This window comes from Eschrichtius robustus, chromosome 1 (genome assembly GCF_028021215.1).
Source record: "Eschrichtius robustus isolate mEscRob2 chromosome 1, mEscRob2.pri, whole genome shotgun sequence".
Taxonomy (NCBI): Eukaryota; Metazoa; Chordata; class Mammalia; order Artiodactyla; family Eschrichtiidae; genus Eschrichtius; species Eschrichtius robustus.
Window position 1 is genome coordinate 125,647,967 of NC_090824.1, and position 27,210 is coordinate 125,675,176.

The 27,210-nt window shown below is 37.5% G+C and overlaps 1 protein-coding gene and 1 pseudogene across 3 annotated transcripts in view; both read right to left on the bottom strand.

Annotated features, from left to right (window-relative positions):
- CSNK1G1 (casein kinase 1 gamma 1) overlaps positions 1-27,210 on the bottom strand; it is a 188,562-nt gene that overhangs the window by 130,808 nt on the left and 30,544 nt on the right. The window lies entirely within an intron of this gene.
- LOC137762885 (large ribosomal subunit protein eL19-like) lies at positions 12,908-13,557 on the bottom strand (annotated as a pseudogene).

Below are 27,210 nucleotides of genomic sequence, written 5' to 3' on the forward strand. Positions count from 1 at the left end.
TGTGGCTCATGGGCTTAGTTGCTCTGTGGCATGTGGGATCTTCCTGGACCAGGGATAAAACCCTTCTGATTAGAATGTTTAAAGTTATATTTGCTCCTCTCTTTTCCTTCAAAGGGCCTTTATCTGCTTATTCTCTCATTTTATAGCCTACATGGTAATGCAAAAGGAAGATTTCATCTCGTACTTTTAATACATAGCCACTCTTTCCCCATAGATTTTATTATTCTCTGCATACACTTCATAGAACATAATGAAAAACTCGAAAAAGTTCACATCTGTCACACTGCAGAACAGTGACAACTATAACATCTAAAATTTACTCGGCCCTTTATGTGCCAGACACTCTTCAGGTGCTTTAAATGTATATTAATTCATTAAATTCTTCCACAACCTATGAGATAGTAATATTTTCTACTATCATCCTCATTTCACAGATGAGGAAACCAAGCAAGGTGTCTAAGACCACAAAACTAGAAAGCAGTGGAGCTAGGATATCTGACAGCCTCACTCAACAGCCCGTGACCACTGTGCTTTTATAAACACCATACTGATTACCAAAGCCTATACGAAGAGATGTGTATGGTTGCCCTAAGACAGCATACTGTTGTAGGCTGAGATTATAAATGAATCCTATCCAAATTCTTCAATGGTTCTTAACATTCATCACTAACTTGCAACAAATGCAGATTATCGCAAGGATTATTGCAAATTTATTCTTTTAGGAAATATGAGCACATTTTCATGTATAAATACATGGGAGTTTTGTCAAGAGGATGCTGCTGAATTAATGTGTAAGGTAAATTTTATTTTTATACAGCCCAGTGCTCTGTAATGTCTTAGGTAGGGTAACTTTTGAACATATAAAAGTATGTGAACCATAAGAACTTGATTAATACAAAATTTAATACAAAATCCCTTTGGGCCTTCCAATTTTTGCGATATCTGGAACAGTGGACACTGTTTTTCCTGTAATCATTCTCTACAGCTAAGTTGTAATAAAATAAAAGTATTTATTTTAAGGATAGTGGAACAACATAAATTCAAGTGGTCTTCAGTAATATTTTACCTTCACTGGGATATGGCTCTAGTTACGTTATATAACTCAGAAGCAGCACAGTACAAGAGGTTTCTATTTGAATTTTACAATTGTATATGTTTAGCCTTAAGCTTCATCTTTCATTATTTTCAGTAAGGAAAGATAACGGAATTCCATTAACTGGAGGAGGTCAAAGTGGGGAGTTCAAGCCTAAAAGACAATTCACACAACTTGACAGCTATTAGCATTACATTATTCTCACATTACCGAGGTCGGTTACCGCGGACCAAGAAAAACTCTACAGTCCTAAAATCACAGAAGATTATCTAACCATTTGTATGAAAAATTAATTAACATTGGGGAGCACTAGACTCACAACTACTTTAAATAAAGGTTTCTAAAGCTCCATAATTACAGCTACCTTTAACTATCATAACTTTAGGGTTTAGTTCATAGCTCTGAATTTTTTACAGTAATAAGAGCATCGTTTGACTGCCTACTGCATACTAGGTACTATACAAGACACTTCACCTGGGTTATCATATTTAGCAACTATCCTATGGGATAGGTATTATGATTCTCACTTTACGCATGGGAGAAATAAAGTTTAGAGATGTTAACTAATTTGCCTAACACTACTACAGCTAAGAAATGGCAAAGAAAGACCTAAATAGACATTTTTCCAAAGAAGACATACAGATGGCCAACAGGCACATGAAAAGATGTTCAATATCACTAATTATTAGAGAAATGCAAATCATAACTACACTGAGGTATCACCTCACACCAGTCAGAATTGCTATCATCAAAAAGTCTACAAATAATATGGGAATTCCAACCACTGCGGAGGGCCCGAGTTCAATCCCTGGTCAGGGAACTAGGATCCCACAAGCTGTGGGGTGTAGCAAAAAAAAAAAACGCCTACAAATAATAAATGTTGGAGAGGGTATGGAGAAAAGGGAACCCGCCTACACTGTTGGTGGGAATGTAAATTGGTGCCACCACTATGGAGAACAGTACGGAGGTTCCTTATAAGAGTTACCATGTGATCCACCAATCTTACTCCTGGGCATATATCTGGAAAAGACAAAAACTCTAATTCGAAAAGATATATACACCCCACTGTTACAGCAGCACTATTTACAACAGTCAAGACATGGAAGCAACCTAAATGTCCATCGACAGATGAATGGATAAAGAAGACATGATATATGTATACACACACACACACACACACACACACACACACACACACACAATGGAATATTACACAGCCATGAAAAAGAATGAAACAATGCCACTTGCACCAGCATGGCTAGACCTAGAGATTATCATACTAAGTGAAGTAAGCCAGACGGTGGAAGACAAGTATCATATATCACTCACACGTGGAATCTAAAAAAAGATACAAACGAACTTATTTACAACACAGAAATAGACTCACAGACACAGAAAACAAACTACGGTTACCAAAGGAGGAAGGGGGGGAGGGATAATTTAGGAGTTTGGGATAAACAGACACACTACTGTATATAAAATAGATAAACAAAAAGGACCACAAGGACCTACTGTATAGCACAGGGAACTACTTTCAATATCTTGTAATAACCTGGGACTTTCCTGGTGGTCCAGTGGTTAAGACTCCACACTTCTAATGCAGGGGGCACGGTTTTGGTCTCTGGTTGGGGAACTAAGATCCCACATGCCGTGTGGCATGGCCAAAAAATAAAAACAAAACAAAACAATATCTTGTAATAACCTGTAATGGGAAAGAATCTGAAAAAGAATATACATATATATATAACTGAATCACTGTACTGTACACTTGAAAGTAACACAACTTTGTAAATCAACTATAATTTTATTTAAAAAAAAAAGAAGTAAATGGCAGAGAGAGAACTTAAACTCAGATTTGCCTGATTCCAAAGCTCTCACCCACACCATATCATATCTCATCATATCACATCACACCTCACCTCATTCACATGAAAGAAAACAGCTGCACCTTGGTTTTCAGTTAATTTTACTGTGTTTTAAGATACAGATTGCAAAAGGAAAGTACTTTTAATGTCATAAAAGAGATTATACTTTTATGCTTAATTTTGAAAACATGTAAAACTTATCAACTGATAAACATGTTGACTTATACACATTAAAATCAGTTCATCTGATAAACACAACTTATACTAATTTACCAAACTTTTAAATCTTAATATAAGACTTCCCTGGTGGCGCAGTGGTTAAGAATCTGCCTACCAATGCAGGGGACACGGGTTCGAGCCCTGGCCCAGGAAGGTCCCACATGCCACGGGGCAACTAAGCCCATGAGCCACAACTACTGAGCCTGCGCTCTAGAGCCCGTGAGCCACAACTACTGAGCCCGCGTGCCACAACTACTGAAGCCCACATGCCTAGAGCCCGTGCTCCACAAAAAGAGAAGCCAATGCAAAGAGAAGCCCACACACTGCAATGAAGAGTAGCCCCCACTCGCCGTGAGTAGAGAAAGCCCGCACGCAGCAACAAAGACCCAACGCAGCCAAAAATAAATAAATAAAATAAATTTATATTAAAAAAAATCTTAATATAATAACTATTATAGGACCAGGAAATTCATCTTTATTTTCAGAGATTACATACTCAGCTTAAACACGTGCTAAAGTTACTTGGGAAGAAGGAATAAAGAAATCCTAGCATGTACATCTCAGGAGTAAAACACAAGGAGTACTATTTTCTAAGAGCATCTCATTCAAGTAGCTGGAAAGAGACACTTTTAACTTAAAACTAAGGCAATGATATCAACAAGGGCTGAGCTACTGAAATCTTTTATCTACTGTAACAGATGACAGCATTACGCTTACCAAAAAGCTCATTCCTACAATTACCTGGTTTTCTCTAGCTTAAGGTAAACCTAGAGATCACAATATTATTTCCCTCTGTTAATACAGAGATTCCCTCTGTTATTATTTTCCCTGTTAATACAGAGATTTAGATTATTGACTTATTTTACAAGAATTGCTTTGTTAAGACAATCTACAAAGAAAACAAACATTTGTTTCAAATACTTCTATCTACTACTATTTTAGAACACACCCTGTATGAGAAGTATAAACCAGCAGAGGCTAATAGAAAAAATATCTTTCAGTATCTGGTGAAAGGATTTTCTTTTTCTATCACACTAAAACTTTTTTCAAGCCAAGTTATGCTAAAAAACAAAAACATAATAATTTTCACTGAGCAGATTAGCTTTTCTTTTCTGTTCAAGAAACATAAACACTAAAACTGTCACAATGAAGCCAGTAATGAAGAGCCACAAACACCTCTCATTGGCATAAAGTCACAAAGGTCCTGAATCGTCATTTTTCTTGCAATTATTTATTTATTTTTTAAAATAAGGGCTTTGATAAGTGCAGTTTAGTAACACAGGAACAATAAGCATAAGAGGCCACAGAACACCAATAGGCAGCCTTGATGACAGTCCCAAATAATTATCGGATTGAGTTCTTTCCATTGACTGCCTCACCCCTATCTACCTTCCAAAGAGCTAGTATGTTTCCTCCATAAATATTTACTTCGTGGTTGAATTTTTAAGCTTTAAAGTAACTTTTCATCTAATTATTACTTTATAAAAAACACCCTATCACAAGCTAAGTAGTAGAGAGTCCCTCCAATATTGATGGGGGAAATGAGAATTTCAACCTTTTCAGTTGATCAAGGGAATATTAGATTGTCACACAAACTACATTCTGATTTGAGTTCTTCCAGTGTAGAGAGTCAGCTTACTCCTGCTGTTTCCTGTCTTGTTTTACTTACTTCATTTCAAAACCTTAAGGATAGGGACAAAATAAAACCTGCCTGTAAGCTCCTTCAATGGAGGAGCAAATCTTTCTTGTTTGTCATTGTACTCACAGTGCCAACATTGAACTGAACACAGAGTAGTTGCTCAATAAGTTTATGACACATAAATGAATAATAATATCCTTAGTTCATACATTCATTTGTTGCTACACCAATTAATTGTGGCTATTTTTTACCTGTCTACTAAACTAGACTGTGGAACTCTATGGAACCAGGAACTGCTGTCTTACGTACCTGCATTGTCAAGCACTGTGCCAAAACAGAGTAGAATGAATAAATGTTTAACTGAATTGACTGTTTCCAATTAACTGAAATTTACTTAATAAGTACCCTCAATTTACTAGATCCTTTCCTTCCATTTCACTATTCTAATTACAAAGAAATTATAAAACAACAAAAATCACAACTTACACAAAATCCATCAACAACACTCTACACACTTCCTTTTTTTCTTCCTTTCTTTCTTATTTAAGGCCAGGAAGTCTACTGGAATCAGCATAAATGCAACCTGCACTCAATACTTATCTGAATATGCTTCTTATAGAGAGTAAAACATTTATAATAGCCACAGGTTCTATTGACATAGAAAGAGCCCATTCTATTCCCTACAATATTAAGGATATCAGTTTTGTATTTTTAAATGATCAAGAAAAAAAGAACGACCATAATACAAGTCTAGTTACCCTAATATACTGTAAGCCTCTTAAGAGCAAAAACCCATTTCTTCTTCATCATGCCCCATAGTACTTTAAGCATAGTAAATGTTCAAAATAAAACAAGTTTTGAAAAGTTTTGAAGTTCTTCATAATCTTCAATTAAACAGAAGTCAATCCTGCTGCCTAAATCCAGGCATTCTAGGCTTTCTCTGTTCTAATCGATTGAACTTTTACTAATCTGTGTTACAAGAGTTTTAAAGGAAAAACATTATATGAAATTATGAGCTTCAGAATTTATACAACTAGCTATTCGAACAGCTAAAACAATAAATCAATCATTGGTTTAATTCCCTCCTTTTAGCCCCTTCTCCCATCACAAGGCAGGTCATCCCTCTATCACAGGAAATCAAAGGGAAAATTAATTAGATAATTAATTTCCCAAGGGAAAATAACTAGTGAGAAGCAAAGTTTCACAGAAATTTTCAATTTGTGATCTATGATGCTTTCAGAAGACATGTAAGGGTCTTATGAAAATACTTTTTCTGACTGATGAATAATTAATTAAAATAATTATGTCCCTCACTCAATTACCACATTAAATTAAGAACAATGCTTACATGTCCCTGTAATAGTAACTTAAAACTTCTTACACACACAGTTTAAAATAGGTGAAATTATTATTATTATTCATATAAATACTGCCTCATCTTTTCCTATGCTTCTTGGGGCAAGAGCTAATAATCTGAAGTTCTTCCTTTATAAAAACTCTACATTTATAGGAAATTATACTTTGAATAGGATTTATCCGGGGTCTATGAAAGAGTGGTCCAGTTCTCCTTATGGTCAGTGTCAAAGAGCATGCAGAAGCTAGTTGGGATATGTGTTGTAGTCTGTACTTACAACAAAAAGAGTAAGACAGTCTGTACTTGAACAAAAAGATCTGTTCAACTGCAATGGAAATTATCACATTTCCCTCATTTAATACTGTATCTTGAACTAAACAGCCATAAATACTTTCAACAGAACAGAAGATATCAGATAAAAGATGAGACTAAAAACAAAATTTCTTTTCAGGTTTAGTTGAGGAAAGAATTCCAGAATGGCTAATAAGTAGAACAGATACTGCGGAAACTGAATGACCAAAGCTATCCTCTTCATTTTGTGGATGTGCCAAAAAAAAGGTGTAAAGCATGTTGCCTTGCGATCTCTGACTTAAAAAGACATTCCTATACAAAACTCTACTAAATAGCTGACTATTAGGTATTGGATATGGCATATATGTCTTAATTGATACATTTTAAAAATAATTTTTCAAGATGAAAACAGAAGCTTAAGAATAATTGATACAGATATAACAAACTAGAAAATATCTATAACCAATGAACTTGTTAGTGAGGGTACTTAACTGACTCCTGTCCTATGGAAAATCATCTAGTCAAGTCACCTAAAAAAGATTTTTTCTTTTTTAAATTAATTAATTAATTAATTAATTAATTTTTGGCTATGTTGTGTCTGTGCGAGGGTTTTCTCTAGTTGTGGCAAGCGGGGGCCACTCTTCATCGCAGTGTGCGGGCCTCTCACTGTCGCGGCCTCTCTTGTTGCGGAGCACAGGCTCCAGACGCGCAGGCTCAGTAGTCGTGGCTCACGGGCCTAGTTGCTCCACGGCATGTGGGATCTTCCCAGACCAGGGCTCGAACCCGTGTGCCCTGCATTAGCAGGCAGATTCTCAACCACTGCGCCACCAGGGAAGCCCCCCACCCAAAAATTTTAATTGGGGAGATGATCAACAATCCGTACAACTTGGATTCACTAGACAAAATTTTCCTATACGTACACACACACACACACACACACACATACACACACACACCTTTGTTATATACTTGCTGTTTTCTGATCATTTTTTCTAATAAGCATGTGTTTCTATAATCAGAACTCACAGAAAAATATTATACAAAGTAAAAAGTGAAACCTCACCACCAAAGATTTCTGATAAGTTCTTTCCAATCATGTACTAACATTTTTGTTTGCTTTTTATTGTAGCAAAATAAACATAATACCATTTAAACCATATGCAAATATACAACTCATAGGCATTGAATACATTCACAATGTTGTGTTGCCATCATCACTATCTATATCCAAAACTTTTTTATCACCCTCAACATAAACTCTGAATACATTAAACAATAATTCCCTCTCCTCCCACTCCCCCCACTGGCCCCTGTCATCAACCCCTGGTAACCTCCATTCCACCTTCTGTCTCTATGAATTTGCCCATTCAAGGTACCTCATATAAGTGGAATCATACAATATTTGTCCTTCTGTGTCTGACTTATTTCACGAAGCATAATGTTTTCAAGGTCCATCCATGTTATAGTATGTGTCAGTTTCCTTCCTTTTTAAGACTAAATAATATTCCATTTTATGTATGTACCACTTTTGTTTATCCATTTATTTGTCAATGAACACTTACTTGGTTTGCTTCCACCTTTTGGCTACTATGACTAATGCTGCTATGAACATTAATGTACAAATATCTGTTCAAGACACTGATGTCAATTCTTCTGGATATACACCTAGGAGTGAATTACTGGGTCATATGGTAGTTCTATTTTGAACCGTTTGAGAAACCACCAAACTGTTTTCCACAGCAGCTATACTATTTTATATTCCCACCAACAATGCAAAAGGTTTCCAATTTCTTCACATCCTCACCAACACTTGTTATTTTGTTTTTTTGATAACAGCCATACTAATGGGTATGAAGTATCTCATTGTGGTTTTAATTTACATTTCCCTAATGACTAACAATTTTAAGCATCTTTTCATGTGCTTATTTGTGTATCTTCTTTGGAGAAATGTCTATTCAAGTTCTTTACTCATTTTTGAATTGGGATTTTTGGTTGTTGTTGAGTTTTAGGAGTTATATAAATATTCTACATATGAACCCCTTATCAGATATATGACTTGCAACTTTTTTTTCCCATTTTGTAGGTCATTTTTTCACTTCTTTGACAGTATCCATTGATGCACAAAGTTCTTAATTTTGATGAAGCCCAATTTATCTGTTTTTTTTTTTGTTGCTTATTGATGTCATATCTATAAAATTGTTGCCAAATCCAATATCATGAAGCTTTTCCCCAATGCACTCTTCTAAGAGTTTTATAGTTTTAGCTCTCAACTTTAGGTCTTTGATCCAGTTTTAGTTAATTTTTGTGTATAGTGTAAGGGTTCAACTTCATTCTTTTGTGTATGTATATCAAGTTTTCCCATCATCATTTGTTGAAAGATAGTCCTTTCCCCATCAAATGGTCTCAGCACCCTTGTTAAAAATCAATTAACCATATAACATTGTTTAACATGTACAGTTTTTGAAGTGAAATAAAGAAATGGGAGGGACTTCCCTGGCAGTTCAGTGGTTAAGACTCCGTGTTTCCATTGCAGGGGGTGCAGGTTTCATCCCTGGTCAGGGAATTAAGATTCTACATGCCATACAGCAAGGAAGGGGAGGGGAGGGAAGAGGAGGGGAGGGAAGAAAGAAGGAAGGAAGGAAGGGAGGAAGGAAGGGGGGGGAGAGAAAGAGAGGGAGAGAGAGAGAGAGAAAGAGAGAGAGAGAGAGAGAAAGAAAGAGAGAAAGAAAAGAAAGAGAGAAAGAGAGAAAGAAAGAAAGAAAGAAGGAAGGAAGGAAGGAAGGAAGGAAGGAAGGAAGGAAGGAAGGAAGGAAGGAAGGAAATGGGATAATACTACACAAAGCAGGGACTTCCCTGGTGGTGCAGCGGTTAAGACTCCACACTCCCAATGCAGGGAGCCTGGGTTCGATCACTCGTCCGGGAACTAGATCCCACATGCATGCTGCAACTAAGAGTTTGCATGCCACAACTAAGGAGCCAGCCAGCCACAAATAAGGAGCCTGCAAGCCACAACTAAGGAGCCCACCTGCCACAACCAAGGAGCTCACATGCTGCAACTAAGAAGCCAGCGAGCCACAACTAAGGAGCCCGCCTGCTGCAACTAAGACCCAATGCAACCAAATAAATAAATAAATATTAAAAAAAAATTACTATACAAACCAAAAGTTTCAGAGCTTTGGTGTTTTTTTGTTTTTGGTAACTTAATATATCTTGGACTTGTTTCCTGTCAGTATATTTCATTTTTTTCTTTTTAACAGTCACAGAGTATCTATGCATATTTCAAAGAAAATCTCTATAACAATTCTGAATACGATTACATAGTTTACTGAAAACCAGTATCTGAAATTAAATTAGTAGTGTGAATCTGTAAACTGATTAACAGGTTAACGAATCTTAATTTCCACTTTGTACTTGCACTGCTATTAAAATCAGACCTGTTAATTAAGATTAAGCCTACAGCATCTAAAACTTGAAGTTGAATAAAGGTTAGAAGGCTGAAATATCCATAGCACATGATCAGTTTGTGTCAGCAAGACTCTGACATTTTCCTAGTTTTGAAAGAAAACAGGATTGAATAGGACAAAGTTTAACTCAAACTTCTAGCTGTACTCATCTATTTTTGTTAATTCACACCAATATCACTAAAGAGGATTAGACGACAGAATATGGTAAGCCCCCAGACTCCATTCTCCAAGAGCTGCTACTACAGCTAGTGTAATCTAGTTTACATCTAGAATCAAGTGTGACTATGGCGGAAAGGATACTTTGATCAAATACAGTCTTCACTAATTCATTAAACATCACTACGCAAAACAAATACAGACCAATCTCAAACCCACTTATTAGGTCCCTACCCTTTTTATTTGAGTATTTTCTTTGAACCCCTTATTGCTACAAAACACTGGTTCTCAGTTGTGGCTGCACAGCAGAATCGCTAGTAAAATATAAAACTACACAAAACCAGAACCCATGCCTCTTGATATCCTGATTTAATAAGGTGTTAATAAAATATCCTGCTATTTTTTAAATATGCAGCTAGAGAATCATTACTCTAATATTTGTTATCAACATTTTTCTAAGTGTGGTTCAAAAATTCCACGCCTTTGCTATTCTTTATAAAAACAAATATTTTTGGCCCCCAACTCCTGACCCGCTTAATTTAGAATCTTGGTGCAAGGCTCATAGGTCTGCATTTTAATAAGCTCCCCAGATGATTCTTTTGCACTGAAGTTAGAAAATCACTGTGATAGAAAAGTACTGAAAATTTTACTTAGTGTATATACATATCTCTAAAGTGTGTGATGGCTTCTATAATGTGTCAACTTAGCTAAGATAAAAAGTTTTCTCAGAAACGTTTCCCTTTTTCTCTTCCCTTGTGGTTGAGCCACAAAAGACATTTTCATCCAGGATCTGGAGAGTGGAAGTGAAGCAGCAGACATTTTGGTTTTTACACTCAGAAGGCCGGGCTAGGTGCTTTTACTGCTTTCACACATCTTGTCACTTATCTGCTAGCTCACTCTGTTGGTGTATGCAAGCAGCCCAGGTCTACAATGACTCCACCTTCCTTTGGATCCACCTTCAGCTTCTCTTTCTCTTGGGCCAAGTACGCGTTAGCTCCTTAAGTAAGAATGCCTAGCTTCTCCTGCAGGATTACTACATCAGCAAGCTTGAAGGCAGTGGCAACTGATAAGCATTCTAGTCTGCCTTTGTCAGTTCTAGCTTGCGCTCATGGCTTCCAACTTCTCATCTTCTCTTACCAACTACCTGCCTTTGAACTTCAAGCTCTAGCTACAGACTCAAAGCTTTACAGACTGTTTGACCAGCTCCCACAATTGTACAGTCAAATCCCTTAATAACATACAATATATCCTAGTAATTCTGCTTTCAGACTGATACAATGAATTAAGGAAAAACCACTGGCCTAATTCTTTATTTTGTCCTTATTAAATCCATTGCCAATAGTCCATTTCTCATTTCACCATCTTTATTCCTGTACCCTTATGTTCCAGCAAATGACATGAAATGGCAGGAAGACAAAAGGAACGAACCTTTCCAAACTCAGGTTACCTTCCCAAAGTGTATTTAACTGTATATTTCTGAATATACAATGTATAATTTTTTTAAACACTGTGTTATACATAGTCTTAGATAAATTTCCATAATTGTTTCTTCCTACATAACACAATCAAAATATGGATGGCAAGAGCCCATTTATTTATTAACAAGTATTTATTGACTGCTTTTTATATAACAGGTACAAAGACTCTGGGGATACAAACACAAAACATAACTCTTAATGCTTTTAAAAGAGCATGATTAGGATTCTTACAGATGTGCAAAAGGTATTTGTGAGTATAAGGAAGCATAGACAAGAGACATCTGACAACTTGGTGGTTAAAAATACTTCCAAGAAGAAAGAGATTTAAACTGGGGGGCTGCTGAAAAAAAGTATAAGATGGGAAAAGAAAAGTATCGATAGTTGCAGGAAAATAATAGCAGGTACAAAGGATCGGAGTCAAGATAAGTAGTCTCTACAGTGGTTCTCAAAGCATGGTCCTTAGGTGAGTAGCATCAACATCACCTGGGAATTTGTTAAAAATGGAAAATTTGAAGCCCCACCCAGTTGCACTAAATTAGAAATTCTGGAGGGAGGGCCCAGCAAGCTGTGTTTTAACAAACCGTCCAGATGATTCTGATATACGCTAAAGTTTTAGAACCACTGATCTAGTCTGATGAGGGAGTTGTAATTAGTTTATTAAGGTTAAAGCAAAGGAAACATGAAGGGACAGTACTGCCTGCTGACAGCTGTCAAAGGTCAAACTGCACAAGGCTATGTATGCTAATGTTAAACCACTGACAGTTTTCAATTTCTGAGGCTCTTCTCCTCTCTTAACTACCACTGCCCTCAACAAACTAGAAAATGCACATTCTTTTCAAGCTCTCACAGAATATTTATGAAACTTGAATACGTTCTATGCCTTTAGGGGGGCCATTATTCAGCTTCCCACAGGTGTACTTCAGACCTTTTCAGTCCTTCTCCTGTGTCTTACTGATATTTTCTCTTTTCTCTCCCTGTACAGCATTCCTAATTATTTCTTCAGATCTATCTCCCACTTCACTAATTCTCTTTTCAAGTCAATATGCTGTTAAACCTGCCCTTCAATTTATGATTTTAATTATTTTATTTTTTGTTTCTAGATTCTAATTATTTTGGACAATCCCTTGTTCCTGAGTCATACTTTCATTTCTCCCATTTGTTTCTTCAGATATATTAAGCACATTTGGCTGGGGGGTAGGCAGATAAAGGCTTGTTTTTTATTGAATGAGTGATCTATGTAATTGCCAAGGCCACTATGTACACAGAAGAGTGGGAGAACTTTATTTCTTGGTCTCTTCCTCCTTGGACAGAGTCTTTTTTTTGGCCACACTGCTTGGCATGTGGGATTTTAGTTCCCCCACCAGGGATTGAACCTGCGCCCCCTGCATTGCAAGCACGGAGTCTTAAGCCCTGGACCGCCAGGGAATTCCCTGGACAGAGTCTTGATGATTTCCTCCTTCCTGGCCTGAAGCCACTCTTCACAGTGCTTGCAGTGCTTCCTTGATCTTAAACCTCAGGCCTCAGCCTGGTCCGCCAGAAGTTTCTTGCAAACTTTGTCTGCCTTCAGCTTGTGGATATGTTCCATGAGAATCTGCGTGTTTTTAAACATGTTACCCTTCACTTTCATGTACAGGCTGTGATACATGTGGTGGTCAGTCTTCTTAGAGTCACTGTATCTTTTGAGCAGCCAGCGCAGAACTCTCATCCTCCTCATCCAGGTTACCTTCTTGGGCATTCAAGCATTGGCAGTACCCTTTCGCTTACCGATGCCCATATGCCTGCCCTTTGGCGGGCCAAGGTGCTTTTCCAGCATCAAGCCCTGTAAGGGACAGTCACAGGCTTCCGGATGATCAGCCCATGTTTGATCAGCTTCCGGATCTGCTGACGGGAGTTGGCATTGCCAATTTTGTTAGTCTCATTGGGGTCCAACCAGACCTTCTTTTTGCCACAGCAGAGGACACTGGAGGCAAACCTCTTCTGAAATCTGAGCATACTCATGGCTGTGGCCACAGTGGCAAAAGGAAAGCACATTTATTTATTTATTTGTTTTTAATTAGTTAATTTTTTCTTAATTTTGGGCTGTGTTGGGTCTTCGTTGAGGCATGCGAGATCTTTCGTTGCGGCACCATGGGCTTCTCTCTAGTTGTGGCGTGCAGGTTTTCTCTCTCTAGTTGAGGCATGCAGGCTCAGTAGTTGTGGCACACGGGCTTAGTTGCCCCGCGGCATGTGGGATCTTAGTTCCCTGATCAGGGATCAAACCCACGTCCCCTGAATTGGAAGATGGATTCTTTACCACTGGACCACCAGGGAAGTCCCAGCACATTTATTTTTATATTCAGTATCCAATAAGATAATACCTGAAACCTTTGTGAGTCTGATTTTGGTATTTTGTTTTGCTCATGGTGACCATTTCCTCATATGCTTTGTGGTTTTTTACAGGAGCTCAAGCTCTCTGGATTAATATCTTTGGCAATTCTTTGAGGACTTCGAGAGGATGTTCCTCTAAAAGGGATTTGAATTCACTTCTGTCTTTGTCTGGGCACAATACCAAGTAAACTGTAATCATTCAAAATGAATCTCAGCTTAAAGACTTTTTTTTTTTTTGAAAACACACAGGTAGTGGGGTCCTAAACCTCTATGAGGACATATTTCTAATTATAAATATTCAGGAAAAACCTCGTTCTCCCTCTATGCATAGCTAACGCTAAGAAGGATAAGTTTTCTGACTCTCTTTGCTAGGGTCATTTTTTTTTTCTATCTCCTTTTCCCAGTGGGGATATAGCCTTTTGTGGGTTCTGGTTTTAGGAAGGTAGATCTCTAGCCTGACTCCCTAATGCATAGCTTCTATTCTTGTCTCCTGAGTTTCATGAGTACCTCTTAAAAACTGACTATACAAGTTATCAAGCGGGCTTCCCTGGTGGTGCAGTGGTTAAGAATCTGCCTGCCAATGCAGGGGACACGGGTTCGAGCCCTGGTCCGGGAAGATCCCACATGCCACGGAGCAACTAAGCCCACGCGCCGCAACTACTGAGCCTGCACTCTAAAGTCCGCAAGCCACAACTACTGAGCCTGTGTGCCACAACTACTGAAGCCCACGCACCTAGAGCCCGTGCTCCGCAATAAGAGAAGCCACTGCAATAAGAAGGCTGCGCACTGCAGAGAAGAGTAGCTGCCGCTCACTGCAACTAGAGAAAGCCAGCACACAGCAACGAAGATCCAAAGCAGCCAAAAATTAATTAATTAATTAATTAAATTTTAAATATATATATATATATTAAAAAAAAAGTCATCAGGAACTAGCAGATGCCCTAGGGCAACAATAATTAAGTGCTTGCAAACACCTCTGCATTTGGGCTCTCTTTTTGTTTCTTATCTTAGTTTTTTTGTCAGCTCAACCATGGTTTTATTAAGCTTTTTTAAAAAAATAAATCCAGGGACTTCCACGGTTGTCCAGCTCTTAAGACTTGGTGCTCCCAATGCCAGGGGCCCAGGTTCCATCCCTGGTCAGGGAACTGGATCCCGCATGCCACAACTAAAAGATCCCACATAACGCAACTAAAAAGATCCCACGTGCTGCAACTAAGACCTGGCAAAGCCAAATAAATAAATAAATAAATAAATTTTTAAAATAAATAAATAAATCCATCATTTGTACACGTTTAATAGTAGGAAAATTTTTTCTTTTAAAGATAGTTTCCTACGTCACTGGAAATAAAGTATAATAAATGTACACACCTATTATTAACTGATAATAAATGTAAGATACTGTTACACTAGGGTTCTAAAATTACTTCATTTCCTGATTCTTCTCTTTCACCCTTTCAAAGTTCCTTCCTAAGGGGTGTCCTTTACCAAACAACTATAAGGAAGTATTACCTTCCAGTCTTTGCCACCCATCTCCAAGACCCCTAAAACGTTCCCAATATCCCTAATTTTTAAAATATGGCTTCACAGACTATAAATATGTATTTATGACATTATTACTAAATAACAAAATTATATTTTTAGTCAAACACAAGTACAAGAATGGAAAATAAATGATCTGTTAGGATGATGACGTTTTCACTTTCTTTTTATTTTAAATTATTTTCATTACATTACTTATGCAACAAAATGAATACCATCATCCTTGGTTGAAAAATTATTCATACAAATATGCTACTTATCTCTTGTCAGCCATCCTCTCATGTAGTTGTTTCAGAATGTTGGTAAATTTCAATGCGCAGCCAAATTTAACAGTCATCCTAATGTCTGCCATGCTGCAGTTTTAATTTCAAAGGTATAGAATCACATCCCACTCTTTGTGGCTTTCAGAAATCAGCCAGAAGTGTATTTTATGATCAAAACCAATGCAGTCCCATTATCGCAAACTGTCAATGAAGGGAATCAGGCTGAAACCACTAACCACTAAATGACTACTATCTCAAGGCACCATCTCTGTAAAGAAGGAAGTTAGGATAATTTCACAAACCCAAGGGTAGGGAAAACACATGGACTCATAAAGGGTTTCAATGATAAAGCAATGAAGAAAGAATTAAGGGAAATAGTAACCTCTGACTATGCCTTAATTTCTTTATTGGTAAAATAAGAATGACCAACACAGAAAAACAACATTGATCAGAGATGTGGGGCAACCCACAGAGTGCTCTTTCCCCTTATCCTTTTTCTCCCCATAAAACAGCTTCAAAGCAGGAGGAGGAGGTAACTAGGTAAGGAAAATTAGTAGACAAAGACAACCATAACCTGTTGAGGGACCTCTCCTCATATCCACACAGAGAGCCAATGACTTTCTCCTGTTCTTCTTGCACCCCCACACAAAACAAACAGAATCCTGAAAAAAAAAAAACTTGAATTTGTTCTGGCTTGTTTGTGAGTTTATATTTATTACTATTGTAGACAGACCCAGAAATTTCTCCTTTCCTTCCTGTGACTCCTTACGAATTCACAAAAATCCATTAAGTCTTCTGGGTCTATTTGCAGCAGTAGTAGTCTCTGGTAAATAGCCCCTTAATTGAAACCCAGTGAAAACACCACAAAGATAGTGCTTGAGAGAAGTAGAGGAGGAAATAGCCTCCCACGGCCTCAAAGGAGAAAAAGTGCTGTTAACTCTGTATTAAACACCATTATACCAAAATAAGAGATATACATATGGATTTCACTTGGAAACAGTAAAAGCAGTGAGTAAGAAGAGTGTTTCTTCTTTAAAGCCAAGAAAGGCATAATGAGAAAAGAAACAATTGGTAGGCCCACTACAAAGAAGCAAACAAAACAACACCCAAAAATCCGTATTTTAGCTTTGCTTTGTAAAGTATTTAACTCTCCTCTAGTAACTTGCTCAGAAGCCAAACGTACACACACCCACAGGATTCCCATGAGCCTGGGCCAAATTCAATTATCAAGACAGTGTAGTGAAATTATTTTAGAATAATTTTGTACATTTGGCTACATAAAAGTCTGTCTCTAAAACAATGTTTTATAATTCTAGAACAGGAAAAATGCTGTTACTCAAAAGATAACTGGGTTTCACTTGCCGCTCTTCCTTTTATACCACCTGTTAATAATCAAAAATCATTTTTATCAGTTATAGAAAATCTCTACTCTTAAAAACTAAAGGACAATATCTAGAATATTTACAAAATGCCTAGGGAAAACTAACACAACATTGTAAAGCAATTATACTCCAATAAAGATGTTAAAAAAAAAAAAGCCTAGGGAGAATGTGACATTAAAATATAAAATGAAAAACTTCCTTTTAATGAATATTCCAAGAATAAAATTATTAGCCTATTTATCTTGAAAGTAGTTTTCTCCTTCCCAACTATCACTCATACTTACCTAACATTTCTACTCTTTTTCATAATTAGCCTTTATCTTGTTCCACCTTCTAATCTACTCATGCCTCTACCAACCACAATTCTGTCTAACCAAATACTTCTAAAAATAAGTATATCCAGTTATATATGCCAAACTGTACCTGTGCATAGATATAAATCTCTTTAAGCATAATAACCCTTCATTAGTCTAATGATTAGGAAATTATGTCTTGAATAGATGAATTTGCTAGAGAATTGAAGTTTATCCTTTTAAACCCTAAAACTAAGATTGAGATATACATACTTTAGGGACTTCCCTGGTGGTTCAGTGGTTAAGAGTTTGCCTTCCAATGCAAGGGATACGGATTCGATCCCTGTTTGGGAAACTAAGATCCCAAATGCCGCGAGGCAACTAAGCCCATGCGCCGCAACTACGGAACCTGTGCACTCTGGAGCCCTCGTGCCACAGCTAGAAAGAAGCCTGCACGCTGCAACAAAGAGCCCACACGCTGAAACAAAGAGCCCGCACGCCACAACGAAGGATCCTGCATGCCACAAGGAAGATCCCGCGTGCCGCAGCTAAGACCCGATGCAGCCAAATAAATAAATTTTAAAAAAATAAAATCTTTTTATTTATGAAAAAAAAGTTTTAAAAAAGACATATATACTTTATACTTAAATAAAAGCCACTATAAAAATAACTTAATCAATGGTCAATATGGAAAAAAATGAGATATAAATATTGGAAAAGACGAGAAGAAAGGAAGAAATAATAATTTTAGAGCATGAACTCCTAGCACAGCCAAACACAAGACATGTGAATTTAACCTTTTTGATGACTGAGAACACCACTGTATTTTTCTATGAAAAATTATGTCACCCAGGGGGCTTCCCTGGTGGCGCAGTGGTTGAGAATCTGCCTGCCAATGCAGGGGACACGGGTTCGAGCCCTGGTCTGGGAAGATCCCACATGCCACGGAGCAACTAGGCCCGTGAGCCACAATTACTGAGCCTGCGCGTCTGGAGCCTGTGCTCCGCAACAAGAGAGGCCGCGATAATGAGAGGCCTGTGCACCGCGATGAAGAGTGGCCCCCGCTTGCCACAACTTGAGAAAGCCCTTGCACAGAAACGAAGACCCAACACAGCCATAAATAAATAAATAAATAAATAAATAAAATTAAAAACTTAAAAAAGGGAATTTTAAAAAAATTTTAAAAAAAAAATTATGTCACCCAGCCCTAATGAAGTATGTAAGGCCAAATGCTGCTATACTAAATGGCTCCAGGGTACTAAGTTTTAATACTATATTTCCTTCTCTTTCTTACAGTTGTTGGTGTGTTCAGCTCTAGCAGCACCTTCCTCCACTTATGTGTAATGCACCTCCTTTAATCTGCTATGAGCTACAACCAAACCTGTTAGTAAAGTTAGGTGACTTAGTAAAGTCAGGTGACTATGTTCCTAAAAGCTTCAGAAGTATACTTTTAAGAAAAGTACATGAGTTTTAGGACTCAGACTTTAAGAATACAGACTTTCTAGCCTACACTCAAGTTCTCAGCTATGTACATAAAGAAGTTTCTAGGGAAATAAAACTACAAGAGTTTCTATGGGCATAAAACTATGGTTAGATAAAGGACCACTTCATTTCATAATTAGGTCAAATGGAGCAGATCCAGGAGCAGTGCTAAAGACATGTGATTTGTATAATGAAAATCATAAATGCTCTTTAATTCATAAGAGATTGCCTCACGTTTCAGAAAGGGCAGACTAGTTTGAAGATCAGCCCAAATAATGTCTTCCTTAACTTATGAATTGTAATAATTTTAAAACATTAAAGAAAAAAAGAAATGCTATTCATTGCTTTCAAATACACAAATCAAGTTAACAGAAAACAATGTCTAATTAGGAGTTCTTTGAGTACATTCCTAATACAAACAAATAGGAAGAATCTGTAATTAACATGTCAAATATAAATGTCTCTCAAGCAATTTGCTCTGTTAGGTTGGCCACTGCCTCTATGACTCTGATTCCACCAAACTATTTTTTTTTTATAATTAATATTTATTGAGCATTTATTAGGTGCTCAATAAATAGTTCTAAAGCTTTACATGCATCATGCACTCTTTTTTTTTTTTTAATTTTATTTTATTTATTTATTTTTGGCTGCTTTGGGTCTTCGTTGCTGCGCACAGGCTTTCTCTAGTTGCAGCAAGCAGGGGCTACTCTTTGTTGTGGCACATGGGTTTCTCATTGCGGTGGCTTCTCTTGTTGTGGAGCATGGGCTCTAGGCGCACGGGCTTCAGTAGTTGTGGCATGTGGGCTCAGCAGTTGTGGCTCGTGGGCTCTAGAGCGCAAGCTCAGTAGTTGTGGCGCACGGGCTTAGTTGCTCCGCAGCATGTGGGATCTTCCCGGACCAGGGCTTGAACCTGTGTCCCCTGCATTGGCAGGCGGATTCTTAACCACTGAGCCATCAGGGAAGCCCCAAACTATTTCTTAGCAAACTATATTTTTCACAGATGATTTTCAGCCATGGGTGAAAAAGATTCTTAGTAGCTGTAACCCAACAATTTTCTGAGCCTCAAAATAGTTAACGCCACATCAAAACTCAAAGTGGACTCATCAGCAGACGCTACAAAGCCTTACACACATGACAATGCAAACTAGAAAAAGCACGTCCTTTGAAATTTTCATTGCCTTCTAACATTTCAGAAATTAAAACAGTATTGATGTGGCTCATCAACTTATTTTACATAAATTTTATTTACTTCTACTTTTTACTTTACGGTTAGTTAACAAATACATATGATACCCAAAAGCTACACAGCACTTCATACGTATTATACATATGAAGTACACATTAGAGATGTTATACAAAAATAACATTTTTCATCTATGAAATTGGTAAAGATGAAAGAAAATCGTGATGTCCCACATTAGGCAAGTCCAGAGGAATAAATTCTCATGCCTCGCTGAGGGGACTGTACCACCTCTCCAAAAGACTACCTGGTAAAATATTCATTTATTGAATCTTAGGGAATAAATAATAATGTTCATTAATTAAACCCTAAGGAAAGAAGTTTCCTAAGGAAATAAACAAAATATTTCAGAATTTATAGCAGCAAATATCTGAAATAACCTAGAAACCAACAATAGAAGTGTAGTTAAATAATTTGTGTGTTTTACAGCCATTAACTATCTGATGACATGGAACAATTTTCTCAACATTAAGTGAAAAAAGAATACTAAACTGTATTATTTAAAATACAGGGACTTCCCTGGTGGTCCAGTGGTAAAGAATCCGCCTTCCAAAGCAGGGGAGGCAGGTTCAATCCCTGGTCAGGGAACCAAGATCCAACATGCCGCAAGGCAACTGAGCCCACGAGCCCCAACTACAGAGTCCATGCGCCCTGGAGCCCGCACACCACACCCAGAGAAGAGAAAACCCTCACGCCACAACTAGAGAGAAGCCCACGCGTCGCAAGGAAAGATCCTGCGTGCCTCAATGAAGATCCCATGTGCCGCAACTAAGACCCAACACAGCCAAAAATAAATAAGTAAATAATAAATAAATCTTTTTAAAAAATATGTATATATTATACATGTATCTCTCTGTCTCATATAATCACAGAACAAAATGGAAAGAAAATTTACCTGCTAATAATGATTACTCTCTAGGAAGTATTATATGTGGTTTTATTTTGTTCTTTATAACTTTGCTACACTGTTCAAAATTTTTGAAAAACTCTTCACATATGAAATAATCACATAAATTATTTGAAAAGAGAAATCAAACCAAACACCTTGTCCAAAATGTTGTGACAAAATACTGAGATACTGCTTTAAAAAAAAAAGTTTTTAAACAGGAAAATAATAGTTCATACTGTAGTTAATAACAAGAGAACTGAAAAAATGTTAGCATATAGAAAGAAACACAATTTAAAGGATTACCTACCAAACTGCCAAATTTCTAAATCAAGATAAAATTACAAGCACTTACACTTTGTTAAAATTTGCAAAACATTACTTTTTATAATGAATATTTTACCTCTGTAAATAGCTTACGATAATAGAAAGTCTTCCTAACACTGTTTAAATTAAAAATGACACTTGCAAGGAAACAACCAAGAGTTTAATTAAACTGCCACCATAAAAACAAGTAGTCACTGATTAAAAGTAGACATTATGTCAAAATTAATCATACTTTATCTTTTATACCTTATAATACTGTGATTGAACTTCACTGGATTTAGAATGTTATAAAACTAGCAATCATATGTATGCTAAAGTTATACATACTGTAGTCCTAGAAAAATTAAAGTTCCATAGTGTCATGCTCCCCAGTAGAGGTAATTTGATTATTTAAAAACCAAAACTTTTGTGCACAGCATACATGACACCTTACTGGGCAAACCAGAGACTATTCTCAAGTCAAATAGAGGTCTGAACTCTCTGGTCACTTTACTCAAAGCCAAAATTAAATTCTCCCAACTCTGTAATTAGTCATCATGGACCTAGGATTTTATAACAATGTGGAGAATCAATATAATTGTTATACTAAGGATTAAGTGGACTCAGTGTTTAGCTCCCTCAAATGAAAAATACTTGATCCTGCATTACCAACTCAACACCTTAATATATTTCAGTACCACAACAAAACCAAAGGCATAACCCTCGTGAACAGGGAAGAATGTCTCATGTAGAGGAACTAAATGGAAGAATTGAACTAAGGGCTAAAAATTCTGAATTCTAATCACAGATAAGCCAGTGACCCAAGCCAACACTTACCTCAACTTTTTCAACCACAAGTTGAAACTTATTCAAAAATAAGTCATACAATGTTTGGGAAAAAAAAAAGAATTAAACCTTAAACTTTTTAACCAAGAAAAAGAATTCATTGTCCTAACCTGGTCCACACATAGATAAACCCCATGGCCCTGAAATCAGTACTGGTAAGTGTGGCAACTTAGAAAGACTTAAAGTATGTTTAGCAACTGGGAGGTGGCATTTTAATACCTTAAGCTTAATCATAGCTGAGTGCATAAAGAGGTTTATGCTGTCAGTACTGTCCTAACAAGAAGGATACAGCACAGCCTTGCCTACAAAATGATTAAAAATGTGCAGTTCAAGAAAAAATGATTAACTATAGATTAACTATATATACAATAGAAGTATAAATTGTTATTTATTTACTATTATCACATATTAATTAAAATACTAAATCAAATTATATCTATGTTAAATACGCAAGTACAGTTTAAAGGTATAAAAATGTAGATATACTTTGTGAAATATAATCTGTATTTAATCATTCTCAAATATTTCTATATTATATACTTAGCACTTTCTTTAACAATATTAGTCCTTACTGCCTTCATTCATCATCTTGGTTATGTGCCTGCTTTTTGGATCCCAGCATTTTTATCTTTTATTATCTGCAAAAGCAGTATTACTGACATTCTTCATTTGGTAAGTTAAAACTAAGATGAAATTGTTCCCAATTTTTTAAACTTAACACTGGGTAAAGTTAATGATAAGAAAAATGATGAAACTGGTTAACAGCAAAATTTGGGAATTACTATATAAAAAAAAGCTTGCAGGGGGTGGGAAGGCAGGGAGGATGGAACTTTGCAAATGGAAATATGGCAGATTACTCAAACAGCCTGCCTCCTAAAAACTGAAAGTGCTAAATTAAAAGCAACAAGTCAGGTATTTTTCAGCTTGAAAAGTTTTTTATTTATTTCTATCTTACATCTTATACCCATTTCTCGCCTAAGTATTTTCACACTTGCCTTTAAGTCCTTAAACTTTTTTAAATAATTGTTTTGAAAGTCTTGGTGTACTAATTCTATCATTTCAGCATTTCTAGGTCTATTTCTATAGACTTATTTTTCTCTTAGCTATGGATGACATTTTCCTACTTATTTGCATGTCTAATTAACACAAATTTCAGGATAATGATTCCTTCTAGGTCAGAAAAAGGAAAGGGCACATAGAAACTTCTAAGATACCAGTAGTGTTCTATTTCTTTAATGGAGTGATGGGTACACAGTGTTCACTTTTAGTCTTTAAACCATATGTGAATCTTTATACATATGCTGTACTTCTTGAAAAAAATACTGTAAAAACTTAACTTTGATGCTTTGAAAAGATACAGTAGGAAGAAAAAGGAGGGCAGCAGGGGAAGGCCATCATCAAAAAGGGCAAAGCAGGGAACTTCAGGGCTTCACCCACTGCACATACACATACACACATACACACACACACACACACACACACACACACACACGCTGGAAAAAATGATCAGAATCAACTTTTGCAGAACTCTGGAATCTAATAAAAATTACAACAACCAAGAAGGCTTGGCAAAGAAAGAAGCTGCTACACTGCAGTAAGAGAGCACTGTGGTGTTTCTAACTGCCTACCAACCATCCCCCACTCCCCAGTTCAGAAGGGGCAGTAAGGATGGCAGCTGCACTCCTGGTGCAGGACAACAGTGCCAAGGGGGCAATACAAACCTTAGTCTCAAAGAACTGTGGCTGAATGCAATGACCTGACTGGCAACTTCCTCAAAAACTGGCACAAGAAAGTGCTTTTGTTTTGCCTGACTTGGAGCACTCCCAGGGCAAGCAGCCTAGGATAGGGGAAAACAGGCAGGATAATAACGCATATATAGAACTAAAAGCCTGGGAAGGAAGACATTGAGAAAGGAGATACGTGGGGAGAAATGGGCTTTGTAAACCCTCATATATAACGAGGAATCTAGACGGCCACACATATGCCCAGGGCTGAACACATGCACAGAAAAAGGCCTAGAAGACCTTAAACTTTTACCTTTAGCTGACCTTTAGGCTCCACACAAACAGGAGGTAAAAGCTAAGGCAGGGTTGTAAACAGCCCGGCTAAGCACTGGAGTACCCAAACACAGAACCACCCAGCCAAAAGTAGAGTATTTTTTTCTTTTTCTTTATTTTATACTTTTCTGGTCTCCAGGTGTTCAAGGAAACTGGGAAAAACTCTAGTTGACTGCTAAGGTAATGGAACACAGACTTCAATAATCACACATGACAAAGCATATATACCTAACAAAAATAATTTAGAAAAGACACTAAACAAACAACAATGAAACTAATTGTAACAACCCACAACAAGCAGCAACAAAAAACCCAGAGAAGGGGAGGAATCTGATGTCTAGAGTCAACACATAATATTCAAAATGTCCAGTTTTCAACAAAAGATTATGTGGCATGCAAAGAAACAAGAAAGTATAAACCAGTCACAGGAAAAAAAAAAGAATACAGAAACTGTCCCTGAGGAAGCCCAGGCAAAGGAAACCACAAAGAACTAAAAGGAAACCAAGAAAACAGTTATCTCATTAAGTAGAGAATATCAATAAGGAAACAGGAATTATAAAAAGGAATCAGACACTGAGTTAGCATCTCTCCACTACTAGGGCACCTGCTGGTCACTGGTGGGGGACCCTGACACCCAAGGAGAACGGAGGAACCACCAAGTGAGCCGGTAGGACATGGGGGGACTGAGGGGGAGGAGAAGTGGAGGCCAGACAGGATCAGCACCCCTGAGGCCAGGGAGATCAGGAGAGGCAGGCAGGAGAGGCAGGTGGGAGGGGCCCTCCAGGAATGGAGGAGCAAGAGAGGAGAGGAGGGCATTTGCCCCACCCACTAGAGCCCACAAAGCCTGCTGGGCTCCCAGGTGAGGTCCCCTGCCCTCTGAGACCAGGGGTGGGGGGCACGCCTGGGCCCCTTCTGTTCTGTTGAGCCTAAGCCCCACCCTCCACAGCCCTCAGGGCCTTTTCCAGCCCTGTGGGTCCTAAGCATAGGCCCCAACCACTGCCCAAACCTCGCCCTTGCTTAGGCCCCGCCCTCCACAGCCAAGGCCTCCCCCCCTTTTTTTTCCTTTTTCCCCTACTCCTCTTTTTTACTATTGTGGTACTGTTGTACCTTCCGGTTGTTGATTCATCTATATTTTTATATTCTTTCTAACATATCTGTTAGTTTCCCAGTCTAATTTTATTTTTTACTTTGTTATCATTCTCACTCTCTCTTTTTTTTTTTTTTTTGCGACCCCACGTGGCTTGCAGGATCTTGGTTCACGAGCTGCGGGTCAGGCCGAAGCTCCTGTGGTGGGAGCTCTGAGTCTGAACCACTGGACTGACAGAGAATCTCAGACCCCAGGGAATATTCATTGGAGTGAGTTCTCATGGAGGTCCTCATCTCAGCACCAAGACCCAGCTCTACCCAACAGCCTACAAATTCCAGGGCTGGAAGCCTCAGGCCAAACAACCAGTAAGACAGGAACACAATCCCACTCATAAAAAAAAAAAAGAGAGAGAGAGAGAGACAGCCAAATAATATGTCACAGATGAAGGAGCAAGGTAAAAACCTACAAGACCAAATAAATGAAGAGGAAATAAGCAATCTACCTGAAAAAGAATTCAGAGTAATGATAGCAAAGATGATCCAGAATCTCAGAAATAGAATGGAGGCACAGATTGAGAAAATACAAGAAATGTTTAACAAAGATCTAGAAGAACTAAAGAACAAACAAACAGAGATGAACAACACAATAACTGAAATGAAAAATACACTAGAAGCAATCAATAACAGAATAACTGAGGCAGAAGAACGAGTAAGTGAGCTGGAAGACAAAGTGGTGGAAATAACTGCTGAGGAGCAGAATAAAGAAAAAAGAGTGAAAAACAAGACAATCTCAGAGACCTCTGGGATAACACAAAATGCACCAACATTCGAATAATAAGGGTCTCAGAAAACGAAGACAAAAAGAAAGGGTCTGAGAAAATATTTGAAGAGATTATAGTGGAAAACTTCCCTAACATGGGAAAGGAAATAGTCACGCAAGTCCTGGAAGCACAGAGAGTCCCATACAGGATAAACCCTAGGAAAAACACACCAAGACACATATTAATTAACAAAAACTAAATTCAAAGAAAAATTATTCAAAACAGCAAGGGAAAACCAAAAAATAACATACAAAGAATCCCCATAAGGTTATCAGCTGCTTTTTCAGTGGAAACTCTGCAGGCCAGAAGGGAGTGGCAGAATATACTTAAAAGTGATGAAAGAGAAAAACCTACAACCAAGATTACTCTACCCAGCAAGGATCTCATTCAGATTCGATGGAGAAGTCAAAAGCTTTCCAAACATGCAAAAGCTAAGAGAATTCAGCACCACCAAACCAGCTTTACAACAAATGCTAGGGAAACTTCTCTAAGCAGGAAACACAAGAGAAGGAAAAGACCCACAAAAACAAACCCAAAACAACTAAGAAAATGATAATAGGAACATACATATCAATAATAACCTTGAATGTAAATGGATTAAATGCCCCAACCAAAAGACACAGACTGGCTGAATGGATACAAAAACAAGACACATATATATGCTGTCTACAAGAGACCCACTTCAGACTTAGGGGCACATAAAGACTGAAAGTGAAGGGATGGAAAAAGATATTCTATGCAGATGGAAATCAAAAGAAAGCTGGAGTAGCAATACTCATATCAGATAAAATAGACTTTAAAATAAAGAATGTTACAAGAGATAAAGAGGGACACTACATAATGATCAAAAGATCAATCCAAGAAGATATAACAATTATAAATGTTTATTCACCCAACATAGGAGCACATCCATATATAAGGCAAATGCTAACAACCATGAAAGGAGAAATCAAATAATAGTAGGGGACTTTAACACCCCACTTACACCAATGGACAGATCATCCAAACAGAAAATTAATAAAGAAACACAAGCTTTCAATGACACAAGAGACCAGATAGATCTAATTAATATTTATAGAACAC